The 15,886-nt window shown below is 36.6% G+C and overlaps 1 protein-coding gene and 1 non-coding gene across 14 annotated transcripts in view; one reads left to right on the top strand and one right to left on the bottom strand.

Annotated features, from left to right (window-relative positions):
• Positions 1-15,886, bottom strand: part of CCDC158 (coiled-coil domain containing 158) — a 102,160-nt gene that overhangs the window by 23,506 nt on the left and 62,768 nt on the right. The window lies entirely within an intron of this gene.
• Positions 5,232-5,315, top strand: TRNAR-UCG. Its single transcript has one exon. It is a non-coding gene; the product is annotated as a tRNA-Arg (tRNA).

Raw genomic sequence — 15,886 nt, 5'->3', positions numbered from 1 at the left:
TGGTTTATGAGCCGTGCCCGGTGCCGGTCTCCCAGCAGTTTATACCCCTATGAAGATCATGCTGGGGTCTTTAAAAATGACCCTTTCTCTAGGGCCTATATTCAGTCCATGAGAAGTACATGCCTTACATTTGCCCTCCACTGGGGAAGTGCTATATGCCACCAAGGCAGTCCTCTTTTCTACTTTGCCAGCGACAAGAGGCTCTTGATTATGAATTTCTCTTGAGGGGACTCATAAACCAAACCCCAGGGACACTTGTCTAGCACTGGAAGAGTATTCCCTGAAGCTTCTTTATCTCCACTTGAGGCAGGGGAGGGTGCAGCAAGTCTCTTCTAAATAGTTCTCTGTGGGCCTCTTCAACTTGCAACCTCTCTTTTAAAACCTTGAACTGATGAGTCAAGAGTAGTAAAACTGGTTCTGCAATCTTCTCCCTTGTACCGTACAGGGGGTCTAGTACCTTGCTTTGGGATGTCTCTGTCTTATTCCTGGCTTTGGGGCCTCAGGCAAAACTGAGAGATAGGCCATCTGTATATGTATATACTACTTTTTCATCAAATTTTTAGTCATTTGACATACCATGAACATTTTCCCTCTAAATATTAGTTTAAAACATAATTGATGGGGCGCCTGGGTGACTTAGTCAGTTATGTGTCTGACTTTTGCTCAGGTCATGATCTCACGGTTCGTGAGTTTGAATTCCGTACCAGGCTCTGCTTGGGACTCTCTCTCTCTCTCTCTCTCTGAAAATAAATAAATAAATTTTAAAAAATCTTTAAAAAGACATAACTGTTAATGGCTACACTGATGTTTCATAATTTTTAAATCAATGCCCAATTGTCAGGCCCTATTTCCAGGTTTTGCTATTAGAAATAATGTTCGGTGACCATCTTCCTGTATTTACCTTGGTACCTAACTCTGATTATTTTCTCAAGACCAAGTTCTAGAAATGATATTATTGAGTCAAAGGGCATTTTTTGGACTTGAGATAGCATCTTCTAGAGAAGTCGTAACAGTCCAGGGCAGTACGTGAGGAGCTGGTAAGTCATCACCTCTGTCCTCACAATAAGAAAAGAGCTGAACAGACTAATAATCAACAACTCTTCTTAGGTCTGTCTGAGAAGTGAGGTCACAGGGCAAAGTGCTACCCTCCAAAGTGGAGGCAAATATACAGAATCACGACCGACTGAAGCAGAAACCCTTCATTTAAGCCAGTAATGGGTATAAAAATTTTAATTGATGAATTGCTAGAGGCTCAGTGTGGACAAACTTAAGAGTTAAAAACTCCAAGTTGGGGCCACATACTTCTGGGAGTTTTACACCCAGGAGCCCAGCACTGGGTTCTCAGGGTGACGACTGGAGAAAAATCCCCTTGTGTTTCTGTCAGGAATGGGGGGAAAGTACATATTTTGAAATCTGCTCAGAGCATTCCATTCTTTGTAGCAAATCCAGCCCTCAAGGGACACTATTAAACCAGAGACCCTAAATACCTTGGATTATACCAGAACCTGACCAATGTGGGGGAAGGGAAATACCCATCTCAACCTCTTCCTGTCTCACTTAACGGTGGTGGTGGCAGAGGTAACAAAACTGAGAACTTGGAAGGGCCTCATCCCAGTGGCACAGGCTCACTAACGGACTGAGACCTAATCATGACTATAGCATGCTTCCCCTCTCCTCACACCTTACTACAACCCATGACATCAATAACACTTCTGTATAATAAGGGGATTAAAACAGAAAGAAATGCATGTCAAAGACCTTATTTAAGAAGTCTCTAGGGAAACCCAAAGAAGAGGAAAAAAACAAAGACATCAGAGGAAATTTTAGCCTCTGACACCTATAGCTAGCTACCTAAGCAGCAAACACAGTCCTAACTCCTAGCCAAATAAACACAAAAGCCTCACACTAAAGGTCTACTTATCTCAGTTCTTTTTACCCAGTACATCATGTCCAGCTTTCAACAAAAAATTAAACTGATACTAAAAAAGACAAAAAAACAAACAAACCCAAAAACACACAGTTGAAGATACAGAGCCAGCATCAGAATCAGACTCAGATATGGCAGAGATTTGAGAACTATTAGAGTAGGAATTTAATTATGATTAATACTCTAAGGGTTCTAATGGAAGGAGAGGACAACATACAAAAACAGATAATGTAAGCAGAAAAACTGAAATTCTAAGATGGAATCAAAAGGATATCCTAGAAAAAATTATAAAGAAATGAAAGAGGCCTTTGAAAGGTACATCAACAGACTGGGCATGACCAAGAAATAATCAGTGAGCTTGAAGATATGTTAATGAAAACTTCTAAAACTGAAATGCAAAAAGAAAAGAAATGAAAAAGATGGACTAGAATGTCTAATTGCTGTGGGACCACTGTCAGAGGTGTTACAGAATGTAGCATAATGGGGATACCAGAAGGAAAAGAGAGAGAGAAATAGAATCAATATTTGAAGTAATAATGGCTGAGAATTTCCCAAGATTAGTGACAGACATCAAGCCACAGATCCAGGAACCTCAGAAACATAAGCAATACAGACACCAAAAAAAAAAAAAAAAAAAAAAAAAAAATCTACCCATAGCATGTTATATGAAAACTGCAGAAACTCAAAGACAGAAAATTTTTAAAGAAGCCAGAGGGGGGGAAAAAACACAGAATAGCAAGGGTGAAAACCGCATCAGACTTTTCTTCAGAAACCATGCAAGCAAGAAGAGACTTAAGTGAAATATTTAAAATATTGAGAGATCCCACCATCCTACCCCTGCCACCAATCTAGAACTATGTACCCTGCAAAATTATCCTTCAGAAATGAAGGAGAAATAAAGACTTTCTCAGATAAACAAAAACTGAGGGAATTTGTTGTCAGTAGACCTGCCTTGCAAGAAATGTTAAGAAAAGTTCTTCAGGGGCACCTGAGTGGCTCAGTGGGTTCAGCTTCTGGCTTCAGCTCAGGTCATGATCTCATGGTTCGTGAGTTCGAGCCCCACATCAGGCTCTGTGCTGACCGCTCAGAGCCTGAAGCCTGCTTCAGATTCTGTGTCTCCCTGTTTCTACCCCTCCCTAGCTTGCACTCTGTCTCTCTTTCTTAAAAAAAAAAAATAAATAAAATAAATAAAAATATTAAAAAAAAAAGTTCTTCAGAGGGAAGGAAAATTATATAGGTCAGAAACTCAAGATTTACATAAAGAAAGGAAAAAAACATTAGAGAAGGAATAAGGGAAGGTAAAATAAAAAACCTTCTCTTGACTGCTCTAAAGCAATATATTCAAATAACAGGAACAATGCATCCAATTATGTATACATAATATAAATAATAATATATACAAAATATATGTGTATGTACATATGCTTAAGCATAAGTAAAACAAATGACCACAATGATAAGCGGGACAAGGGGGAGGAATTAGGACGATTTTGTTATTATAAGGTCCATGACATGGGATAGGGTCATTTCAAAGTAGACTTGGATTAGTTGCAAATGTATACTACAGAATCCAGGACAACCACTAAAAAAAGGAAAAAAAAGAAATATAATTTAGTATGCTAAGAAGGGAGAGAAAATGAAATTATATTTTTAAATACTCAGTTAAAGCCACAAAAGGCAGAGAAAGAGTAAAAACCAAAAACAGGAATAAAAACAAAGGCAATGACAAGAAAATAATAAAAAACATGATAATATTAATCTAGCTATATGAATAATCAATTTAAATATGAATGGTCCAAATATACCAATTAAAAGAGATTGTCAGCATACATCAAAAAATAAGACCGACTATATGCTGTCTGTAAGAAACCTACTTTAAATATAAAGACACATATAGATTAAAAGTAAGGAGATGGAGAAAGATACATCATGCTAATACTAATCAAAAGAAAGTTGGAGGGATGCCTCAACTCAGTTGGTTAAGCATCTCTTGATCTCAGCTCACGTTTTGATCTCAGGGTCATGAGTTCAAGCCCATGCTGGGCTCTGTGCTGGGCATGAAGCCTACTCAGAAAAAAAAAAAAAAAAAAGAAAAATGTTGTAGTAGCTACACTAATTTCAGACAGAGCAAACTTCAGAACAAGGAAAAGAGGGGCATTACATAATGTTAAGGGGGTCAATTCTCCAAGAAGATATAACAATTCTTAAAGTGTATACACTTAGCAGCAGGGCATTAAAATATGTGAGGCAAAAGCTGTTAAACTGCAAGGAGAAATAGATAAATCCACTATTAGAGTTGAAGACACTTCAATAACTATCAACAATGGACAAATTCAGCAGGAAGAAAATCAGTAAGGACATAGCTGAAACTTACAGCATCATCAATCAATTGGAATAATTGACATCTATAGACTAATACACCCCAAAACAGCAGAATATATATTCTTAAGTTTACATGGAACAACCATCAAGATAGACCACATTTTGGGCCATAAGTACATATTAATAACTTTTAAAGAATAAAAATCATACAATGTCTACTCTAGGAATACAATAGAATTGAATTTGAAATCAATAAAAGCTGAAAAATTCCCAAACAATTGGAGATTAAACAGTCCATTTCTTTTTTTTTTTTTTTTTTTTTTAACATTTATTTATTTTTGAGACAGAGAGAGAAAGAGCATGAACAGGGGAGGGGCAGAGAGAGAGGGAGACACAGAATCTGAAACAGGCTCCAGGCTCTGAGCGGTCAGCACAGAGCCCGATGCGGGGCTCGAACTCACGGACAGTGAGATCATGACCTGAGCCGAAGTAGGACACTTAACCGACTAAGCCACCCAGGCGCCCCTAAACAGTCCATTTCTAAATAACACATGGACCAAAGAAGAAATCTCAACAGAAATTTAAAAATATTTTTGACACAGTGAAAATGAGAATACAACTTATCAAAAGCAGGGCTCAGAGGGAGATTTATAGCACTGAATGCACATATTAGAAAAAAAAGAAGGATCTGAAACCAATAATCCAAAGTTGTTAATTGGGAAAATAGAAAAAGAAGAGCAAATTAAATCCAAAGTAAGCTGGGCACCTGGGTGGCTCAGTCAGTTAAGTGTCCAACCTAGGCTTAGGTCATGATCTCGTGGTTTGTAGGTTCAAGCCCCGTGTCAGGCTCTGTTGCTGACAGCTCAGAGCCTGGAGCCTGCTTTGGATTCTGTGTCTCCCTCTCTCTCCGCCCCTCCCTGACTTGAGCTCTTTTTCTCAAAAGTAAATAAATATTAAAAAAATAAAAAATCCAAAGTGGGGCACCTAGGTGGCTCAGTTGGTTAAGTGTCTGACTTCGGCTCAGGTCATGATCTCATGGTTGCAGGTTCAAGCCCTGCCCTGGGCTCTGTGCTGATAGCTCAGAGCCTGGAGCCTGCTTTGGATTCTGTGTCTCCCTTTCTCTCTGCCCCTTCCCCACTCATGCTCTGTCTCTTCCTCTCTCTCAAAAAATGAATAAACATTAAAAAATTTTTTTTAAATCCAAAGTAAGCAAATAAAATAAATAATAAAAATTAGAGCAGAAATCAATGGAATTAAAAATAGGAAATCAGCAGAGAAAACCAACAACCCAAAAACAGAATCTTTGAAAAGATCAAGAAAATCAATAAGCCTCTAGCCAGGCTGACTAAGAAAAAAAAGAGAACATACAAATGACTAATATCAGAAATGAAAGAGGGGACATCACTGCCAGATCCCATGGACATTATTAAGATAAAGACTAATATTCCTTTATAGAAGCTAATGTTATAATGTAGTAGTCCTATCTCTTCAGTCTTTTTTCATTCTGGAAGGGTGCAGCATGGATTTGCATAGTCATTTCATTAGTCATTTCATAGACTAATTAATCCTCACTACCACCCTCTCAGTGCCAAGGAGGTTGGAAAAGGCAGAGACTGACCAGAAACAAACACCATCTTGCCAGACATATAAAATGACTAAGTGCCTGAGTGTGTAGAGGGAAGCTTGGAAGTGATGTCAGGCTTTTATCTTTTATTTTTAACATAAAAGTTTTAAAGCAGACTATAAAAATCGAAATATGTTAAGCCACTCACTCTTTGCTGAACTCTTCCTAGATAGAATGTTCATAAGAAAAAATTGTTTCCTTCCCAAAATGGTGTGGGCAAATCTCTCTTAGGTTAGATTTAAGAATATATCCCTTAGGTCATATGTTTTCAGATCTGATTGGTCTCCAAGTAAATCTGTGAAGGAGCTTGTTCTTAGATTAAATTTTAAACAGGCAGACAGAGAATACAACTATCCCTATTGTGTTAGATATGAGTTCTAAAGAAGTTAAACAAAAACTTCTGACTCCGCCTCAAAAGAGAAAAAAAAAAAAAAGAATATTATGAACAATTCTATGCCCACTAATTTGATAACAGAGATGAAATGGACCAATTTCATAAAAAGAAACAGACAATATGAGTAGATGTAAATGTATTAAAGAAATTAAATCAGTAATTAATAACTTTCAAAACAGAAAGAACCAGGCCTAAATAGTGAACTCTACCAAACATTTAAGGAAGAAATTATACCAATTTTCTACAATCTCTTCTAGAAAACAGAGGTACAGGAGTACTTCCTTGTTCATTCTATGAGGATATCAGTACCCTAAGACCAAAATCAAAAACATTCCAAGAAAAGAAAACTAAAGGCCTCTATCTCTCATGAACATAAGATATAAATATACTTAATATTAGCAGATATAATCCAATAATTTATGAAAAAGCTACATAACACAATCAAGGGGGATTTATCCCAGGTAATCAAAGGTAGTTTAACAGTCAAAAATCAATTAATTATAAGATTATATTAAAAACTTACGTCCATACAGAAACTTAAAGCAGCTTATAACACAGGCTAAAGAAGAAAAAAATCACATGATCATATTAATAGATGAAGAAAAGGATTTGACAAGATCCAACACCAAGTTATCATAAAAAATTCTCAGCAAACTAGGAATACAGGAGGAACTTCCTCAATTTGGTAAAGAACATCTACAAAGAACCTATAGCTAACATCATACTTAACAGTAAGAAACTAGATGCTATCCTGCTAAGGTCAAAAACAAGGCAAGGGGTGTCTGGGTGGCTCAGTTGGTTAAGCCTCTGACTCTTGATCTTAGCTCAGGTGTTGATTTCATGGTCATGAATGCAAGCTTTGTACTGGGGTATGTGCTGGGCATGACTTAAAAACTAACAAACAGCAACAGTTGGGTGGCTTAGTCAGTAAGGCATCTTACTCTTGATTTCGGCGCAGGTCATGATCCCAGGATCATGGGATCGAGCCCCATGTCAGGCTCTGAGCTGAGCATGGAACCTGCTTGGGATTCTCTCTCTTTCCCTTTGCCCACCGCTCACTCTTTTTCTCCAAAATTAAGAAAAAAAAAAAGTTAAAAAAAACAAACAAAACCACAAAAAACAAGGAAAGACTGTCCCCTCTCACCACTTATACTCAAAATCATCCCAGAAGTCATAGCTAATAAAACAAAAAGTTAAAAGAAAGAAAATAAGAGGTGTACAGATTTGCAAAGGAGGAATTAAAACTCTTTTTTCTTTCACAAATGACATGATTCTTTATGTAGAAAATTTCAAAGAATCAACAATAACAAAACTCCTAGAACAAATAAGAGATTATTGAAAGATGTCAGGATACAAGATTAATATACATACCAGAAATGAACTGGAATTAAAAAATTAGAAACACAGTATCATTTACATTAATATCAAAAATACAAAATACTTAGGCATAAATCTAACAAAATACATACAAGATCTATGTGAGTAACACTACAAAATTCTGACATAATAAAAAAATATAAATAAGTAGAGAAATATTCCATATTCATGGATAAAGAAATATCCATATTCATGGATAAATATTGTTAAGATGTCAGTTCTTCCCAACCTAATTTATGAATTCAATGCAATCCCAATCAAAATCTCAGTAATTTTTAAATTTTGTGGCTACTGACAAGTTGATTCTAAAGTCTATATGGAAAAGCAAAAAACCCAGAATAGCAAACACAATATTGACAGAGAACAAAGTTGAAGAATTGACAATACCCCATTTCAAGACTTAACATAGTAATACAGAGTGGTACTGGTGAAATAGTAAACAAATAAATCAATGGAACAGAATTAAGAGCCAGAAACAGTCCCACACAAATACAGTCAACTCATCTTTAACAAAACAGCAAAGGCAACTCAATGGAGATAGGGCAGTATTTTCAACAAATGGGGTGCTGGAACTGGACATCCACATGTAAAAAAAAAAAATGAATCCAGATGTAGACCTGGAAAAAAAATCTTCTCAAAACACATATATGATAAAGAATTAGTATCCAAAATGTGCCCCCTCCCCAAACTCTTAAAAGTCAACAATAAGGAAAAAGCAACCCACTTAAAAACTGGGCAACAGTCTAGAACAGCCATCTTCCTATAGAAGACATACTTACTGATGGCAAAAAGGCATTTGAAAATATGTTCACCATTATATGTCATTAAGGAAGGAATTGCAAACTAAAGCAGCAATGAGATACTACTACACTTCTATTAGAATGGCCCAAATCCAAACACCGATAATATCAAATGCTGATGAAGATATGGAGCAACAGGTACTCTCATTCATTGCTGGTGAGACTGCAAAATGGTACAAACATTTTGGAAGACAGTTTGGCAGGTTCTTAAAAACCTAAAGATATTCTTACTGTGCAATCCAGCAATCACTCTCTTTAGTGTTCACCCAGCAGAATTAAAAACTGATGTCCACACAAAACCTACATATGGATGCATACAGGAGCTTTATGCATAACTGCCAAAACTTGGAAGCAAACAAGATGTTCTTTAATAGGTGAATGGGGGCGCCTGGGTGGCGCAGTCGGTTAAGCGTCCGACTTCAGCCAGGTCACGATCTCACGGTCCGTGAGTTCGAGCCCCGCGTCAGGCTCTGGGCTGATGGCTCAGAGCCTGGAGCCTGTTTCCGATTCTGTGTCTCCCTCTCTCTCTGTCCCTCCCCCGTTCATGCTCTGTCTCTCTCTGTCCCAAAAATAAATAAACGTTGAAAAAAAAAAAAAAAAAAAAAATTAATAGGTGAATGGATGAACAAAGTGTTCATAATATCCATATTATGGGATGTTATTCAGTGATAAAAAGAAATTAGCTATTAATTCATGACAATAAATGAAAGAATCTTGTAAGCATAGGGCTAAGTGAAAGAGGCCAATCTGAAAAAACATGTTAAATGATTCTAATTATAGGACACACTGGAAGAGGAAAACTATGGACAGAGTCAAAAGACCACTGATTGCCAAGGGTTCAGAGGAAGGAAGGAAGGGAGTAATAAATAGGTGAAAAGCAGGGCACTTTTAGGGTGGTGAACCTATTCTTTTATGATATTGCAATGGTAGATACATGTGATTATACATTTTCAAAACCCATAGAATGTACAACACAAGGGGTAAACTCCAATGTAAACTACAGACTTCAGTTAATAATGTATCAATATTGGCTCATCCTTTGTGATAAATGTACCACAGTCATGAAAGATGTTAACTGTAGGGTGGGGGAAAAGGGAGTCTAGGGAAGCCTTCCATAGCTTCTGCTCAATTTTTCTGTAAATCTATAACTACTTTAGAAATATCAGGTCTATTAAAAAAAAAAAGAAATTGTAGGCTTCGGAGGCAAAAACAACAACAAAAAGTCATGTCAGTTTATACACTTACCAGTAGGATATGATATAAGAATGGCTGTTATGCTATACCCTTCCTACTACCACTTTATCATTTTATATACAAAACTGGTAGTTTGTTTTTCCTTTAAGATTAAATTTTTTATTGTTTATTTTTGAGAGAGAGAGAGAGCGAGTGAGAGCATGTGAGTGGGCACAGGGGAGGGGCAGACAGAGAGGAGACACAGAACCCGAAGCAGGCTCAGGGCTCCAAGCTGTCAGCACAGAGCCCAACATGGGGTTCATGAGATCATGACCTGAGCCGAAGGCAGATGCTTAACCAACTGAGCCACCCTGGCATCCCTGTTTTTGCTGTAATATGTAGTTGTTATTTATGTATGAATTTGAACATTTTTGTCATGTTTATTGGATATATGCATTTCTTATTTATGAATTTTCTACCCACAAAATTTGTCTATTCAGTACACTTTTCTTTTTAGAGTATATGCTATCTTCCTCCGGGTATGTAAAAACTCTCTAAATGATAGCTACTGGTCTTTTATCTACTTAAAATATTTTTTAGTTCCTGATTTCCCTTTAATTTTGTTTATGGTGGCTTTGTGATTTTTATTAGTCATAGACAATATTAGTTTTATTTAGTCAAAATTGCCAATCTTTTAATGTTTGTACATCTTGCGATACATTAATTTTTAATACATTACTTTTAATTCATATGGAAATATTTTGATATGTAATGTGAACAAAATACTTTGTACAATTAGAAAGTAGCTGGGAAGTGAAAAGTTCTAAAACATTCTTTTCATCTGACTCGTCTCGCTGGTAAAGAAATAACTAAACATAGATCCTCCTGAAGTTACGAGAGCCCATTAAAGAACTGTGCTCTCCCCCACCCAATCTTTTGACCCTTAGGATACACATTAAGACTACTTCTAGAGGATATACATTTTTAGGTTAAAACTTCCACAAGCTTTTGGTTTCAAAGGAAGAATATAAATTTATACTTTTCAGTTCAACTTAAGGTTTATCTTGTGATTAGATTAGTTTCCTAGTACATTTTGACTCTGAAATCATCTTATATTAGATTTGTTGCCAAAATGACTCCTAAATTATATCTCTAATGCACCCCCATCTTCTTCAAATATGGTTCTCTCTAATGGCCTTGAGTCCATTACAGACAAATGTATGAGTTATGATGTAAGATAAGTAATGTCTAAGGAGACTATGTGCTTCTCAACTGCTCCTATCTCTGTTCTCCAAAGATAGAAGATAAATGGAAGTGCTAAATATAAGAACTTGATCTCATTGAGTTTGAATTAGACTATTCTATTTTGAGAATGTCTGACCAAGTCTATCTCTTACAATTATTTCTATTAGAAGACTATAATAAAAGTGGGATATAAATATCCTACATAGAATATAAAAGCATTATTTATACTGTATTTCGAGAGTGGGTGAGTAGGAAACAAGACAAACATAAAGCGTTACTAAAAATATTGCCCACATCGTGGGTACTTTGGTGGCAGAGATCAAGCACAGCTAGTATATATTATATACAGTGCATGTGCATAGATTCTGACACATCAATAAAAAAAAACTATACTGTCCTGAAAATATTTTCTTTTTGAATGCAAAATAGCCTTTATCTGAAACATTAAAATTTTTCCACGTCAAGATACCAATTACAAGTATGTGTATTTGTATGTATGTATATGTGTGTGTGTGTGTGTGTGTGTGTATACATTTATGAAATACAGTATTAGTTCATACAGGGAATCTAATTATGTCATTAATTATTTAAATGTGTGTGTGTGGTTTTTTTTAAATAAACAGCATTCAGCAGTGTAGTGTAGAGAAGCAGTACAGAATAATGGCTAAGAACATTGGTCTAGACTCCAGCTGTCTTGGTTAAGTGTTGGCAAAACTGTGTTTTTGGTATGTGAACCCTGTGTAAGTCATTTAGCTTTTCCCAGCCTTGGTTTCTTCATCTGTAAAGTATGTATAATAACAGCACTCACCTTATGTGGGCAGTTGTGAGGACTAAGTCAGATAATCTAGGAAAGTACTTTGAATAGTGCCTGGTGTTCAATAAATATCAGCTATCATTAGAATAACTGAACAGGAAAACTAAAATGAAACAAGATAAATGAAGAGGCGATATAGAACAATGCAGTCATATTCCACTTCTAAACATGATACATTTAGGTCTACTTTAATTACAGCCCAACTGAAATGACACTAAAAAAATTAATAAAATAAAAAGGAAAAAACAGATAACATTAGATATGAGTAATAATAATGAAATTTTAGGAGATGGAAAGCAAATGTATAATTTGTAACTGGTTACACAGAACAAAGAAAGCTAAAACTTAAAGTAGCCGCACAGAAGTAGCCAACAAGAAGCAAGCTGCTCTGCATGGGAGTATTCCAGAAAGGCTCAGGAACTGGAGACTCATGTATTTCTAAAGGCCAGGGAAGAGAAAGGGCAGCAAAATGGGAGGATTGGCTAAAAGTCTACGGGAGAAGCTGTTAGAATCCCAGATGCTCTCCCCCCACAATCAGGTAATTACTCATTCTTTTGCCCTAAAGGAATTTAGAGGCTTGATTTCTGCATGAGGTAGAGCCAGAGGACGTTTGGCTCCAAAAGGATAGATACGTGGCATAGCAGGAGTAAGGCTGCAAGTTGAAAATAAGAGCATGAAGTGAGATTGTATAGATAGATAGGTACTACAGATTCCCCACCCCACTCACCTTTCAGAATTTTGGCAGGTGATTGGCACCTAACAAGGCAGTAGTAAGAGAATCCCTCTTTTGGAGAACTAACAGGACCAAGAGAAAAGATGTACAGATAATTTTTGGGTCCCTCAATAAAAAAGCAATACCTAACTACCTACCAGTTGACAAATCCTGTCAACCTTACAAAGAGCTTTTAATCAGCTTTTTAGGGCCTCAATCTTAAATATGAATGAAGAGCCAATGACCACTAAACATTGAAGGAAAGTCTTTAACATTAATGACAGACATCAAAACAAACCAAAAAAAATGAATTTGAAAAAACATCAATAATTCAGATGACAGGAGCAGTTACTGAAAAACCGAAATGAATATCTTTAAACAGAAATGAGAGGGGCGCCTGGGTGGTTCAGTTGGCTGAGTGTCTAACTCTTGGTTTCAGCTCGTCATGAGCTCACAGTTTGTGGGTTCGAGCCCTGTGCTAGAGTGCAGAGCCTGCCTGTGACTCTCTGTCCCTTTCTTTCTGCCCCTCCCGCACTCGCTCTCTCTGTCTCTCAAAATAAATCAATAAACTTAAAAAAAATGGGAAAAAGATTATATCACAAAAGAACATAAAACTATGTGAAGAGAAAACGGCTCCTGGAAATTAAAAAAAAAAATGATATCAGAAAAACAATTTGAGTTGAGGAAATTTCCTGAAAGGTGGGAATAAAAGATGAGGTGAGCATGGAAGTCAGAATTAAAGATGACTGGAGTGGTCCAAGCGGTCTAATAGGTGACTAACAGGAATTCTAAAAAGAGAGAACTGAGAAAATGAGGGGGAGAATGATGAAATAAATGATACTAGAAAAGTTCTGAGAATAAAAGAACTCAAGAGTCTGCTAAGTACGCAGCACAATGAAAAGAAAAAGACCCTCAGCAGGGAACGTCTTGAAATCAGTATGCAGGATAAAGAAAAGACCCTACAAACTAAGAAAACGAACAAAAACTAGTCACAAACAAAGGCCCTGGAGCCAAAATGGACAACAGCAATAAAATTTTAAGTATCAATCATATGTAAGTGAAAAAAACCCAGTATTTTCAGAAATGCAAAATTTTAAAATACACCCTTCCATAGTTAGCCACTGCATCATAGGCTCCACCAAAAGAAAGAAAGAAACCAAGAAAAGGAATTAAAATTAAAAAACAGAAAAAAAGGTGACGGGAATTCCCTGGGTTTTGAGGGAAGGAATATCCAAGAAGCCAACTGCGTGGCAAGCCTAGAAGGCAACCACTCCCGATCAGAACAGGAATGTTGGAGGGCTCTAAAGGCATGATGCCTAACACATGAATATATGAACAAGTAAAGAAACTAATAAAATAATCTTACTACTTTGCTCATACTAAAAGGAATTTTACAGTTGTTTTTCAGAGAACGTTTGAGGGATAATTGGTTATAGATATTTAGAAAACTAACCAAAGTAAAACAAGACAATTATTAAATCTAAGGGCATAAAGGAAATATAATCACAGTTCACTGCACAGTTCAGCTAGAGAACAATATTTACATTGTCATAATAATCTAAACACTCGATGTGACTTAACCAAAACGTATGATATGATATGATTATATAGGGAGGATTATGCAGGGAAAAGGAAGATGTATATGTGCGCATGTATGTGTGGTTTAAAGAGATAATTTTTTATATTCTACAGCATAAGTTTATAAATAATATCTAAAATTATATGAGCAAAGACTAACAGTAGAGGAGTTCTTTTTCTAGTAATGGTAGAACAACCCTTCTGTTTAGAAATTCACTAGAAAAGTATACACACAAAATTTTTAAGTCTACCTGACAACATTAGAGAGCTACCAACACAGTTAAGAATTATGGGGCCAAAGTCTGGAACAAAATGCCATTTTCTCTAGAAGCATTTGCCAATTCTAAAAGAACCAGTTGAGAGGTTGGGAAGATGAGATGAGCTTTTGGCAGAATCAAGAAGCTAGAGGGATAAAAAACTAGAACTCTATCAAAGAGGTTAGAAGATAAACTGGTAAACATCAGGCTTCAGGATAAGAGCCTTAATCTGAATCATCTCAATCCTTGAATGAATTAAGGTGATATGGGATTGTTAGTGCCCTTACTTTAGCTACCAGCCAGAAGCTGACGTAAATCCTCTATGAAGGAAAAAAAATGTCATCTAGAAACCAAAATGATCTAATTTTTCACAATGTCCAGAACTTTATTTAGAAAGGAAGCAAACAAAAAATGGGCTAAAGACCTTAACAGACACCTCAACCAAAGAAGATACATAGATGTCAAATAAGCATATAAAAAGATGTTCCAGGACATATGGCATCAGGTAAACCCAAATTAAAATGAGATACTATTAGGGGTGCCTGGGTGGCTCAGTTGGTTGAGCATCCGACTTTGGCTCAGGTCATGATCTCACAGTTCATGAGTTTAAGCCCTCTGTCGGGCTCTGTGTTGACACCTTGGAGCCTGGAACTTGCTTCAGATTCTGTGTCTCCCTCTCTCTCTGCCCCTCCCCTGTTTGTGCTCTGTGTCTGTCTCTCTCAAAAATAAATAAATATTAAAAAAGTTAAAAAATAAATAAATAAAATGAGATACTATTATACTCTTATTAGAATGTCCAAAATCCAAAACATAGACAACAGCAAATACTGCCAAGGATATGGAACAACAGGAACTCTCATTCATTGCTGGTGGGAGTGCAAAATGGTACAACCACTGTGGAATACAGTTTGGCAGTTTCTTACAAAACTAAACATATTACTATCATATGATCTAGTAATCATACTCCTGGATACTTACTCAAAGGAGCTGAAAACTTAGGTCCACACAAAAGCTTGCACATGAATGTTTATAGAAGCTTTGTTCACAACTACAAAAATTTGGAAGTAATGAAAATGCCATTCAGTAGGCGAATGAATAAACAAACTGTGGTACATCTAGACAGTGGAATATTACCCAGCATTAAGAAGAAATAAGCTACCAAGCCATGAAAAGACATGGAGGAAACTTCAACGCATTTTACTAAATGAAAGAAGCCTATCTTTTAAAAAAATTTTTTTGATGTTTATTTATTTTTGAGAGAGAGAGACAGAGACAGAGACAGAGACAGAGGATGAGCAGGGGAGGGGCATACAGAGAGGGAGACACAGAATCTGAAGCAGGCTCCAGGCTCTGAACTGTCAGCACAGAGTCTGACATGCGGCTTGAACTCATGGACTGTGAGATCATGACCTGAGCTGAAGCCAGATGCTCAACCGACTGAGCCACCCAGGTACCCCAAGAAGCCAATCTTAAAAAGCTTCATACTGTATGATTCCATTTATATGACCTTCTGGAAAAGGCAAAACTATGGAGACAATAAAAAGTTCACTGGTTGCCAGGGCGGAAGCGAATGGGAGGGATGAATAAGAAGGAGCACAGAAGGTTTTGAAGGCAGTAAGAATACTCTGTGTAATAATAATGGGTATTATGTCATTGTACATCT

This window comes from Panthera leo, chromosome B1 (assembly GCF_018350215.1).
Source record: "Panthera leo isolate Ple1 chromosome B1, P.leo_Ple1_pat1.1, whole genome shotgun sequence".
Taxonomy (NCBI): Eukaryota; Metazoa; Chordata; class Mammalia; order Carnivora; family Felidae; genus Panthera; species Panthera leo.
Note: the sequence above shows the minus strand (reverse complement) of the source record. Positions and strands in the feature narration are given on the sequence as shown.